The sequence below is a fragment of the Orycteropus afer genome, unplaced genomic scaffold (assembly GCF_000298275.1).
Source record: "Orycteropus afer afer isolate SDZICR_OR568_19922 unplaced genomic scaffold, OryAfe1.0 scaffold00142, whole genome shotgun sequence".
Classification (NCBI taxonomy): domain Eukaryota; kingdom Metazoa; phylum Chordata; class Mammalia; order Tubulidentata; family Orycteropodidae; genus Orycteropus; species Orycteropus afer.
Genome location: NW_006921729.1, coordinates 5551305 through 5565391, shown reverse-complemented (window position 1 = coordinate 5565391; position 14087 = coordinate 5551305). Strand labels below are relative to the sequence as shown.

The following is a 14087-nucleotide window of genomic DNA, read 5'->3' as shown; positions in this document are numbered from 1 at the left end:
AAAAAAAAAAAAAAGGGACCAGTTTTGCTAGTCTGATAGAGCCTGGTGGAACCACTGAGACTATGGCCTCTAGCTGATGTTCAGGTCTGGAATTGAACCCACTCCTAGGGCTTCCAGCCAAACAAAAGACAGGCATATGAGCAGAATATTTACATTAGGTAGATACACTCTTTGGAGAGATCAATCACGGAAGAATAGAAGGGCTTGCGGGGCAGGAGTACATGGGAGGAAAGGACACAGGGAAGAGCTAACTATGGGGAGGAGGTAGGAAGAGAGCTGTTGCATTGCGGGAAATTGCAGCCAATGTCATGAGACATATCATCATTAAACTTACCAAAACCAAAGACAAAGAAAGAAGCATGAGAGCAGCATGAGAAACAAAAAGTTACCTACAAGGGGCAACCAATAAGACTAAGCTTGAGTTTCTTGGCAGAAACCATGCAGGTGAGAAGACAATGGGATGGTATATGTAAAACCCTGAAACAGAAAAATTTCCAACCAAGAATGATGTACCCAACAAAATTGTCCCTCAAATATGATGGTGAAATTAGGAGATATCCAGATAAGCAGAAATTAAGGAAATTTGTTAAAATCAGACCAACCTTACAAGAGATGCTAAAGGGTGCCCTTTGGACAGAGAAGCAACAAAAACCAACAACAACTGACCATTAGCACACATGATGATATAACCCAGAAACCAACCCAGCTATGGAAATATCCAAATAAATAAGCCTACAAGATTGTAAACAGGGAACCAGAGACATCAATTGACAAATGAGGACAATTACAAACCAAAAAGAGGAAAAAAACTGTGTCATTACAAAACTTCTAGATGGTAGGGATGTCAAGACAACTACAAGATAGAATGGACTGTTCTAAACTTGGGAAGAAAACTATAAATCACAGGGTAATCTCAAAGAAAAATGATAAACCTTTACATCAAAGTAAAAAAGTAGACTAACATAAATATTCAGCAAGTACTAAAACAATAGCAATGAAGGAAGTGATAACACAATTCATAAATAAAATGAGCTCAGCATAGAAAATTATATGGAACAAAGAAATCGACACCATGAAAAAGCACATAAAAAAATGACAGCAACAAATTTATATTTTCCAATAATTACATATCTGGCAAGGGATTTGTCTCTAAGATTTATAGCGGGAGAGTGGATGACCAAACTATGCTACATACACATAATGGAATGCTATGCAGCACTAAAGTATAATGTAGAGTCTGCAAAACTGCATAATACAGATGAACTTGGAGGACATTATACTGAGTGAAATAAGTCAATCAGAGAAAGAAAAATACTGTGCTAGCTCGTTGTTGTGGAGGGTCAAGGAAAGGTTTATATATGGAGGGAAACTTTGTTTGGTGGTTGCCAGGGATTGGAGGGGAGGGGAGAGAACACTGAAAAAAAAAAAAAAAACAAAAACTGCATTGACCCATGTCACTTTAGTTTTGTGTATTTCACTGTACATAAATTATATTTCAATACAATGCATTTAAAAAAAAAATACATCTTGGGTCTATGCCATGGGAGGGCGTCACCGGATGCATTCTGTGGCCAGGGTCAGGCAGGGCAGGCAAACATGGGGCCTAGCTGGCCAATCCGAGGGACTAGGGGTGGGGAACAGTGGGCCAGTTCCTGGTGTGTCACGGGGGAGTTCCTTAAAGGGGAAATGAGTGGGCTATGGCGCCGAGTCAGGGTGCAGTGGTCTGCCGGGGAGGCCCCTCCTCACTTTAAAGTAATGCCCCTGGCACCTGTGCAAAAGTGCAATGGCGAGCTCTCATTCTGGGGCTGGGGCTCCTCTGGCTTGGCCTTCATGGGGTTCTGTGGCTTTTCTTAGGGCTGGGACCAAGCATGGGCTTCTACCAGCACTCTGCACTCAGCTCTGGCTTCCAGCGCCTGAGGGGCCCTGATGGCCTCCAGTCTCCCACCTGAAGGCTGGGGGAGCTGTTGAGGCCATTGTGATGTCCCAGCCAGAGTGTGTGGCTCCACCTGCTTGGTCTACGTGCCAGCCTCCCGGGGCCATGGCCCAGACAAGTAGGAGAAGCGCTACAGCAGGGCCTTCCCACCACAGGTGAGAGCCTGTATCCCGGCATGTTTGCCTTCAGCTAGGACAAATACATGGCACATGCCTTTCCCCAGGACAAGCTCAACCCCATCCACTGTTGCAGCCAGGGACCCAGCAGCGGGGACCTTCAAATCTGAACATCAACGATGTCCTAGGGAACTATTCACTGACTCTTGTTGATTTGTTGGATAACTTGTAATAATGGGAAATTCATCCGAGTTCCAGAAAGCACAAAGTTTCATTTGAGAAAGATTCCATTGTCCAAGTCTTTGAAGCCACAGTAAGGCTCCTTCCTTTCTGCCCACAGAATAACAAAAGACTCCAAGCAGTTCTTTGGCAGCATAACCATGAAGGACTATGATAATGAATTGTTGCACATGGTTCATGACCTGGCTGTGGGACTCCTCCCTGCCTCTGAAAGCACCAAGACAGGTATCCCCTTATCCTTGGCTGAATTTAAAGACAGGCATTCCTCCTGCCAGCAATAATGAGACATGCACGGTAGGAGCTGGTTCCTTCCTGGTGGAATTTGAGATTCTAAGCCAAATGATGGGGGATTCCATGTTTGAGTGGGCATCCAGGAGAGCTGTGAAAGCACTGTGGAACCTTCTGAGCAATGACACAGGATTATTAGGCAATGATGTGATCATTCAGACCAGCACTAGGTTGGAAAACAGAGTGGCTTGGGTGCTGGCCTGGATTCCTTTCATGAATACCTCTTGAAATCTTACATTCTCTCTTTGAAGAAAAAGAAGACCTAGAAATGTTTAATGGTGCATATCAGAGTATTCAAAACTATTTAAGAAGATGTTGGGAGGCCTGTAATGAATGAGAACAACTCCCCCCACCCCACACACACACACACACTCCATGTCAATGTGAACATGTTTAGTGTGCAGCTGACAAACACCTGGATTGACTCTCTGCAGGCCTTCTTCCCCGGACTGCAGATACTGATAGGAGATGTTGAAGATGCCATCTGCCTGCATGTGTTTTACTATGCCATATGGAAATGATATGGAGCCCTCCCAGAGAGTTATAACTGGCAACTATAGGCCCCTAATGTTCTCTTCTACCCATTGAGACCAGAGTTAGTGGAATCTATGTATCTCCTCTCTCCTCAAGCAAGAATCCCTTCTACCTCCATGTAGGAATGGATATTCTGCAGCGTCTGGAAAAGTACACAAAAGTCAAGTGTGGGTATGCCACACTGCATCATATCACAGACAAGTCCAAAGAGGACCGGATGGAGAACTTCTTCCTCAGTGAGACCTGCAAATATTTGTATCTGCTATTTGATGAAGAGAATCCAATACACAAATCTGGAACTAGATACATGTTTACAACTGAGGGACACCTGTCTCTGAGTACAAACATCTTCCAGAGTCATCCTAGAAGGAATTTTTCTGAAGAGGACAAGCAGGAGCAAGAGGGAAAAGCTGTGCACAGGCCTAAGTCTCAAGAATTAAAAGGCATCAACTCTAGCTCCAATTGCAATCATGTTCCTGATAAGAGGAGATACTCCCTGCCCTTAAAGAACATCTACATGTGCAGGATTGACCAGATGGTTGGCTTAATTTGATTGAATGTCCAGGTGGTGTCTCTTTATGCCACATATTGATGACTGACTCCAAACCATGTCAAAATCCAGTCTGGTGTAGAAAGAAGAGGACAGACGTCTGGCCATCCATGATAGTGTAGGGATTTCTGTCCAGCTGCTTACCCACATGTCATTAGCTCTCATATTCTTTAGTGTTTCTTTTCTGTTCAATAAAACGCCCCTATTTTTCTTAAGGGTGTAATTGGAAATGAGAAGGTACATGCAAATTGGCTTCTTAAGAAATGCTGGTATCATTAAGCACAATTGATGGGGCAACTTTGGATTGATTTTCATAGCTTAATACTTTAGAATCCAAGTCTCTTCCCTTTGCCAGCACTCGCCATATCTGCAGTACGGCTACCTCTGCGTTGGGGATTGTGAATGAACTTCCTCTGGAAAAGGGCCTGAGATTTCCCTGGCATCTCCTTCTATTGTATTGAAAATGTGATCCTGTCTGCCTCTCATTCAATAATTGGGTTCTCCCCCAGATGCCAACCAATTTTTGTTTGCATGGGAAAAAAATAATAATAATGTAGTGATTCATTTGCACCCCCAAGTATTCTTCACATTATTACAGATTATTTGCCCAAGAATAATGGTCTTACCAGAATTCTCACTGGTGGTCTCCTAAGTTATCATATCACAGGGTTAAGAAGTTAACTGTTAGATCATTTGGATGGCATTTTATATTTATTTTGAACATGAACTTACCTGAGGAATGTCCATAGTTCCAGAACCAGATGCGATAGAAAAATATGTAAGATTGTTTAAGCCTATGTCTGTCTCATATTTACTAACCAAAGATTCTCAATTCTGACCATATCTGGGTTAGAAGTTTATTTTGTTTTTGTTTTCAGTGTCTAGTGCCAATTAGCTAAGTAAAGCGGAGGGCGGGGGTGGAGATAAATGCTCTAAGACTTTCTGGCATCCCTTGAACAGTTCTCTATAATACAGGCTTTAGATGAATGCCTTATACTAGTTTTGGGTTGAGTCACTGGATGTCAAAGCTATTACTATGGTTTCCATAGGTTTGTTTTGCATGACCATGTGGTGAGACCACAGTAAAACGGGGATAGGACTGAGTGTTGGTTAGGGAGGTTCCTGCAAGTAGCTTGGCCATTATTTACCTTCAACCTGATACAGATATGGATAAGGTTGTGGTAAAATGCTTGTTTTCTTTTTTATTACTTCCTTAGCCAAAACAGGATTATCCTTCTTTGAACTTATTCTGAGTGCCAATACAAAGCAGAGCTGCATTTGAACCCCTCGTCTGGCTTCCGTGGACTGTTAGGAGTGGAAATGCATTCCCATAGAAACACACCAGCCTCACTGTGTTTCTCACCTGCCACTGTTGGCCCACTTCAAATGATTTCATTTCAGCCTGAAAGCTGGAAGTAGGGCTGAGTCATTGCATTTTTTAATCAAAAGGGAGAAATCTGTATTTGTTTTTGGAATTTTAAGGGTTACTCTTTTTAAAATAGATGTATAGTTCAGTTTTTTGAGATTTTTAAAAAGGGTATTTTCAATAATGTATGTTTCACCTCTAACTTTTAAACATTTTCTAGGCAAATTGTTTTAAAGTAAAAAAAAAAAAAAAATCTAATACTTCTATTTTACCTTTGTTTATTTTAAAAGCAGAATTCTGTTTCTCAACTGTATCTCATCTACTGAGTAGGAATTTTCTTTGAGAACACTAGTTGGTGTTTTAAATCATTTTCATGTCAAACCAAAAATGTCCCATTTTAAAAACATACATCCACACTCCTGTATCTTTTTCTCTGGGCCAAGTGAAGTGGGTCAATTAGGGGCACATCTGGGAGGGAGTGCTTCTGTTTTCTCTTGTGGTCCCTCCTCGTTGACCTCTCCAGCTTCTTTGGCAACAGTGGTATGTAATGGCTCCAACATTTCCCTTCTCATCTGGGCCCTTTGCCAGCTGTTCTCAGGCAGGGGAATGGGTGTTCCTTCCCTCCAGGCTCCTGAAGACTCTGTGCCTGGCAGCTCCACAGAGCTTTGAATGGCATGAATGCCTCTCTCAGGCTTCAGGCTGATATGAGATAGGTCTTCTATTAAGTCCTAAACCCTTTTGTCTTCCTGGGACTGGACCTGTACAGATTTTGTGAAGGAAGCGTAACAGAGTGAGTTACCACATGCTGTCCTGGTTGAGCTTCTGGGCCACCTAGAAGTTGGATGCTGAAGTTAGGGCTCTGTGGGGCGAGATGCCAGAATGCTGTCTAGTGCCAGTCATAAAGAGAAGGTTCTTTGAGCCAAGCTCAAATTATACTTTTTATTTTTGAAAATCAGAATGTTCACAATTGTAATATATCTTGTAAGGCTTTTTCTTTTGCTTCTTTTTTGTGCTCTGAAGTATCAGGAGAGGAGAGCGGAGGAGGGGCTGTCAGGGAAATCACTTGCTCAGCGATTTGCCCCAGGAGTGCCCTGAATCTGAGTGGGCATCATTTTTTGCAACAGCAGTGAGCTTGAGCCATCCTTGTATTTCCACATGTAGCTAGTGTCTAGTGTCAACACTGTCAACACAATGAAAATGATTTTGCAAATCCATTGTAGAAAACTGTCTTCTAGTTAGGCTTGGTGGAGTCTAGTTCTTCCACTGCAAAGTTCTAAATCCTTACAGGCACACTTAGCTACCTGAGATGATGAGTCTGAGGAACTTTATTCCCCAGGAATAGTAGGTGACCAAGGAAGTGTTTATTAGCTTTCTGGTTGTGCTGGCCTTTGTGAAAAACCAGCTTCCCATATCAAATCTTTCCTTCAATTTGCTCCAGCTCTTCCACCAGAACATACTCTGTGCAAATGAATCCCCAGTTTCTGAGGATGCACTGGGCCTTTCTTGTTCTGAATTGAGGAGTGTGCACATGTCACTTAAATCCTTTTCTATTATTTAAAGACAAATGCACCAGGGTAATGTCCGTGAAGTGAATGTCAGAGAGACTTTACATTTACCAGGTTTGGCAAGTATAGTTGTACAGTCTGGTTTGAGGGTCTCAACTTGATTTCACCTCCCCAGCCCACCACATCCCAAAGGAAAATATCCCTCTTAGCTGTTCTTTTGGGCTCAGTTGACTGAATGATTGCAAACTGCAATTTTGTAGACTTGACATGACTTGACCTCAGAAATTCCTATCTTCTTTCTGGAGGGCTCCAGAGATCTTTCTCTTGATGTGGATTTAGTGCTGGTTTAAACGTAGGCCTGAATGATTACTGCAGCTACAGCGTAGCTGAGCAAGGACTTACAAAATCATCTTGTCCTTTCCTTTTCCATTCTCAGACATCCAGCTCCCACAATGTGCCTCTTCCCCTGCAGGGCAGGGACCCCTTGGAAGCATGAAAAGGGAAGGCGGCTGGCTGCATGTCTCCAGGTCTTACAAGGCTCAGGGTTATACTCCTCTTTGAATATGGCTGTGAATCTGCTGAATGTGTCGAGTACCTGTGGAACTTCTGACTTAGCATCCCCTTCTCTCTTTCTGAGAGGCAGAGGGATAACATTTTTTAAAGGCTATTTTAATTTAGCTTTAAGTAGTAAAATACAAGCCACCTTTTTATTTATTATGTACATGGAAAGTAAATCTATTTTTATGAAAGCAATCTAGAGTTGGATACTCTGAGAAAACCTAAAGATACTGCTTTTCTCTATGTATAATGTGCAATATGCTTTGCAACTATAGATGTTATTTTATGTTTAATCTGTAAATAAGAAATGTATTTAAATTAAAGGTGAGCTTTTTGTAAAAGGACCAATGCCCTTTTATAAATGTATTAAGGAATATCTTGCTCTTTGAAATTTATTAGGATTTTTATTAGTAATTTTTATTAAAAGATTCTTAAAAAAAAATATACATTTGACTACACAACACTAAAGAATTATGTGTAATCTGCAAAACACTGCATCAATGTAGATGAACTTGAAGGACTTTATGCTGACTGAAATAATCATAGAAGGACAAATATTGTATTAGTCTATTATTGTAAAAAGTCAAGGAAAGGTTTATATATGGAAGAAAAGTTTCTTTGCTGGTTACCAGGGGTAGGAGAGGAGGGAATGCTGCAAAAATAAATTATAAAAAATAAGAATATACATTTTATTTGATCTTGTAACAAATGTTGATACAATTAAAACTTTGCATTAGTTCTTAGAACTGTATTTTCCAGTAAAATTGCCACTAGCTACATGTTTCTATGAGCATTTGAAATGTAGCTAGTTTAAACTGAAATGTGGTATTGGTGTAAATGCATACGAGATTCCAAAGACTTAGTATTGACAGAAGAATGTCAAATTAATGTCCTCATTAATAAGTTTTATATTGACTTTATATTGAAATGTATCCAAAAGTATATTTGTTATATGGGGTGAAATAAAATATTATTAAAATTAATTTCATTTTTTTTTACTCTTTTAATATGCTTGTTAGGATTTTAAATTACTACATGCATAATGCCCAGCATTTTATTTCATTGGATAAAGATATCTTAGAACGAATTCAGTTTTCACATTTGGGGTAAAATTATAGAAGAACATAAAATATCCATAAAATATTAAATATTTAAATAGATAAAATATTAATGAGAATTTGACATTTTTGACAAGTCAAGAAGAGCATCATTTTTGTGTAAAATTACTTGAAGGAAGGCATCAGAAGAGCTTCTCCCTGTTTTGTCATTCAGTGTATCCTTCTGAAGCATGCATGGCAATCTCACCCAGTTATCATCTCTCTTCTTCAATTGTTACCCAGTCTAAGGCGGCCAGGAACCCATTTGTTCAAGAGTGAACATGTGTTTTCTCATCAACTTCATGAAGTCCTCCAATCTTGTTCAAGATTTGCAATTTCACTTTGCAATGGATTTTGCACTATCAAGTCCAATAAAATCCTATAACCAGGGAGCAACCGACTCATAAAGAAAATGATGCTTAAGGTAGACAGACACCCATTAGTGTTATATGGGGACATCAGAATGGGGACTAACATATACATGAACAAATTTTCATGTGATGATACCTCTTATTCTCTACAAAGACTCATTGACTAGTGTGGCTCATGTAATGAATATCTTAAATGGTATATATATATATATGTGTGTAATGAAAGAGCTCTGCCATAAGGCATTTGACTGCTACCAGAAGGCTTGCAATTCAAACCTACCAGCCACTCCTCAGAAGGAAGACTGGACAAGCTACTTCCACAGAGATATGGAAACCCAAGAAAGGGTCACTGGGAGTCAGAATCAACTCAGTGGCAGTGAATTTGTCTTTTTTTTTTTTGTTGTTGTAATTATCTAATGATTTCTGGAAAAAAGTACACAAAAGTTTCAAAAGTGGCTGTCTCTGAGTGGTGAAAGAAATAGGTGATTTTTATTTTCTTCTTTATATTTAGCCTGTATACTTCTGTTTATTTCTATAATTAATACATTTTATATTAAAAAATTAAGCTAAAAGTCCTACATGCTCCATGGGGCATAGTAGCAGATTTGGGGATATAAGGATTGCCAATAAACTGCTAATGCGAGCTTAAACTGGTACAGCTGCTTCAGAGAAAATTTGTAAAATCTAGTGGAGTGGAAGTAACAGATATTGATGTAAGCATTTCCTACTACCCTAGAGACACCCCTGTACATATCCACTAGTTCTAATGAAGGATACTCCCTGTGATATTTTCTACAAAGCAAAAGGCAGAAACATCTTACTATCAACAGAGTTTAAGTACTTTTAAAATAAATCAACTACATCTATAATTACCAACACATTACATGTGGGGGGAGGGAGTCAGATTAAAAAAAAAAAAAAAAAGATAAATCACACAAATAGATAAGACAAGTTGTGGGTTCCAACTGCTGACCTTTTGGTTAGCAGCTGAATTATTTAACCACCAGAGCTCCATATATAAAATTTTAAACACATAAAATGAGCACTGCCCACTTTTATAAGCACATACTCAGTTCCACTGTTATTGTTGGGATGAACCAGACTGACCCCAATTTCCCACCCTTTACTGTAATTATTTTCCTTTTCTCCCTCACAAAAAGAAGTCACTGCGTGGTGTAGTTAAGGCACTTGGTTGCGAACCAACGGTTGGTGGTTCAAGTCCACCCAGAGGTGCCTTGAAACACAGGCTTGGTGACCTACCTCTGAAAAATGATCCATTGAAAACCCAGTGAAGCACAGTTCTATTCTGACACACATGGGGTTGCCATGAGTTAGAATCAACTTGATGGCAACTGGATGGGGCCTCACGAGAGAATTTTCTATTTCCAGCAATCCTGTACTTGGACTTAAGTAGTTATTATGTGTAAACTGTTGTACGAGGTGCCAGGGAGAACAAAAGAGTTATGCCAGACTCCTACCATAATGCGAGGACACAACTCAGCTAGGAAAGTTGTCTGAGAGACTTGGCTCTTAATCCTGGCCTTGGCTTGCATACCGTACAAACTTAGAAAGAATGCCGAATTTTCAAAGTCCAGTGCCTTCATCTATAAAATGAGAATGCCGCCCTCCCCCATATGTTATATATATATAGTCCAGCATATCTAACACATAGTATACACTCAATATCCAGAGCAATTATAAGCACAGCCATCAGCCCATGAATGCAGTCTTCTAAGCAGCACCCCTGAATCACACTGAATCTGCTTAGCCCTCTCTATGGCTAGATCCAACATTCCTCTCTCCCTGTGGGTTTCCCTTATCCCTGGCCATCACCCTGCAGGATGCACAAGGCATTTCTTCCTGGCTATACCCAGGCCAATTTATTCTTTATCATGGGCAATGCTCTGTGAAAGGAGCTACCTCCCTCAGGAAAAGGAATTCTTTTTCTTCACACCTTTGAGGACATTCTGGGGTGAAATGAGGCTACCACCACTACCAGTTGCCTGAGAGTCAACAATCCCAAGTGTGTCACAGTAGAAAACTCTGTTCCACAAGGTTTTCAATGGTTGATTTTTTTTTTTTTTTTTTAGAAGATTGCCATGCTTTTCTTCTGTGGGGGTGCTGAGTGGGCTAAGACCACCAACCTTTAGATTAGCAACCAAGGGTTTTAACCATTTGTGTGACACAGAGACTCCAAGCCAAAGGACCACAATACACCTAAGCAAACCTCTCAGAGGACCCTCTTTAAAATCCTAAGGACATACTATAGCTCCATTTCTCTACAGAGAAGACATATGTGTGATTCAGGGATTAGTGTCTCAACTCCATACCCTTTTATCTCTCCCTTAAAATACACACATATGGCTCCAAAACCACAACCAACCTTTCTAAAGACCTGGGATAAAGTTCTCTCCAGGTAGCAAGAGCCAGAGAGGCCTGCTGGCCTGCCTGCTAGATATTGGGGGTAAGAGGGGGAACCAGTGTGTGGAAATCATACCTGGAGGTACTGAACTGTTGAACTTTATTTCTAGAATCCTTTCCTGAGGGTTTGGGAGAAGACAGTAGGTATTTCTAGTCTCTAGCAAGTGTGGCACCACCATGTGGCAAAAGCACAAACAGTTCATAAATCACTCAGCCCCAAAGCTTTGAAATTCTGTGGTTCTCTACCAATTTAACAAATTCAAAAATATTTCAATTTTTATGCTTCAAATGAGATTCCATTCATATTTCCCTTCATTCATATTTTAATATCACAGTATTTCAGATATGCATTATTCAAATTCACACTACTAAAAAAGCTCTTTGGGGGAATAAAGCAAACTCCATTTACCACTATTGGCACTGTTGTACCTGGGGTTGGGCTTGTTACACTGCCAGAGAACTGATGATAGTCAGGTGCGGTGGGGACAACCAGCTCATTCTCCGCCTAGACCTTCTGACCAAATTCCTTCTTGTAGCTTTCTGGACTCAATGGTAGTGTAGTGGTTAAGGCATTCGGCCACTAATCAAAAGGTCACTCGTTCAAACCCTCCAGCCACTCCATGGAAGAAAGATGAGGTGGATTGCTTCTGTAAAGATTTACAGCCTTAGAAACCCAACGGGTGTCAATTATGAGTTGGAATTGACTCAATGGCAATGGGTTTGGTTTTTTGGTTTTAGCTTTCTGGACTGACTTAGGGATAACTAAACTTGATTTGTTGTTGTTGTTATGTGCCGTCAAGTCGGACCCAACTCATAGAGACCCCTCCTTGAGTTTCCGAGGCTGTATCACTACGGAAGTAGATTGCCCCATCTTCCTTCCCAGGAGTGGCTGGTGGGTTTGAACTGCCTGCCTTCTGGTTAGCAGTCAAGTGCCTTAGGCACTACGCGACCAGAGCTCCTAAATTTGGTTTGCATTCATTAAAAAAAGGAAGTAGCAAATCATCAAGAAGCCTCATTACAGATAAAACAAAGTTTAGATAAAATAAATAATGAGAGTCAATTTAACAACTTGCCTGACAAAACTAAGCAGTTATGGGGAGGTTTGGAATAATCTGGTCTTAATCTGGGCATTAGTAACACAGCTGCGTTCAGTTATATAAATTCCATTAAGTGTACACTTCAGACCTGAACAATTTTCTGTGATTTTATCTTATAGTATATAAAATGTTATATTAATATATAATATAAAATGTTCAAACGAATTCACTACGGTATGACCAGTCATCCCTCCTTACCCTTGCTTTTCAGACAAGAGAACACGCAGACAAATTAGCAACCAGAAAAGCAAACACAGGGAATGCTCAGTACTTTTTGCCACCTGAATCAAATAAATTATAATAGTAAATTGGCTCCAAATGGCAAGGCCACAGATGAGCTCTCCTCAGGGCAGGAGGAAGGAGATAAGACACAACCTATGCAACTGCTAGCTTCAACTACTGAAGGTGGGTGGCTAACACTTCACTTTCTCAAAAGTGAACTGATTTTAGAGCCAGACAACTCCCCCTCTTCACCACACACACACACACACACACACACACACAACACCCAGGCCACAAAAAGAATCCTGTGACAAAGAAATACACACCTTCTCCACTGGGACACTTCTAGGCCCACAGAAATGCCCCACAAATGGAGGGAAGAGGTAATTAGGAGGGTTGTAGCTGCCTTTGGCCATGCAAGGAACATTAACAGGAAGATGGAAAGAAGTATTTCCGAAGTCTTGTTGTTGTTGTTGTTGTTATGTGCCGTCGAGTCAAACCCGACTCATAGCGACCCCTCCTTGGGTTTCCGAGGCAGTATCACTACAGAAGTAGGATTGCCCAACCTTCCTTCCGAGGAGTGGCTGGTGGGTTTGAACCACCAGCCGTCTGGTTAGCAGGCAAGTACCTTAGCCACTATGCTACCAGAGCTCCCTAGCAAACTAAATTTCTCTAGAAAGGATTATTAGGTCTTCAGGCAGAATCCCCAATTCCACTGTCAAATTCACTAAATCATGTCCATTTCCACTCACAGCTCCAGATCCTCTTGGATCATCTTTCTTCTATTTCAAATATACCACTCTCTGAACCCCAGCTGCCCCGGGACAACTGTAAGGCAGAGATTATCCTACATTAGAGGGTCAGTGAAAAAGAGGAGGACCCTCAATGAGATGGATTGATACAATGGTTGCAATAATTGGCTCAAACATAGCAGACTGTAAGGAGGTACAGGACGAGGCAGTGTTTCCTTCTCTACATGAATTGGTACCGACTCCATTGCACCTAACTACAATAAATGAAAAAGTTGAAGCTCAAAGATCCTTGCCAGACATCACAAAACTAAGTAGTCATCTTATCAGTGAGTTTCAGAGTTGAGGCCAGGGAGGCACAGGGCAATACTGCCAAGAAGAAGGCGTGACCCTCTCCCCAGCACAATGCTCCAGGAACCGCCCACAACAGCCACAGAGCCGCCTTGAAGGATATGGAGTACACGATTTACATCTGGTAGCGTTTACAAACCCTAGAACTGGACCCCGCCCTCTCCCGGAAAAGTGTGAAGCAAATTAACAAATCCAGATTGGGGCGGAGGTTGGGGAGGGGTAATGAAGCCAAAACTCAGGACATTTTCTAGGAGCTGATGGGAGCCAACCCCACATCGCACTCGCTTCTCTTAGGATGTCCCCGGGCCCAAATTGGTGTGCAGTTAGAGTCTCCAGGATACAATCCTCCGGAACAAGGCTTATCTAGGGGAAGGTAGCGGGGCAGAACGGATCTAAGACCAGGAACCTAGCATATGCCCCATACCCTGCCAAGACATTAGTAAATTAAGAGACGGAGGAGAGAGGGGGTGCTCCAAATCACTCAGGTCCAAGGGGTTCTCAGCGCGGAATCGCGGGCCAGGCACTCCGCTCCGCACTCACTCCGAAGGTCCCCCGCGGTCACCCCTAAACCTTTGCAGCATCCCTTAGGACTGGCTGCCGATTTCTCCAAACCCGGTGGTTTTGGGGAAGAGGATATGAGAAGGAGACGGGGAATAAAGCTGATGAGAAGGCCCCCAAAAGCGCGCCGC

The 14087-nt window shown here is 41.5% G+C and overlaps 1 pseudogene; it reads left to right on the top strand.

Annotated features, from left to right (window-relative positions):
- The window catches only part of LOC103201135, a 22150-nt pseudogene extending 18486 nt beyond the window's left edge, over window positions 1-3664 (top strand).
- Window positions 3665-14087: the final 10423 nt, after the last annotated feature.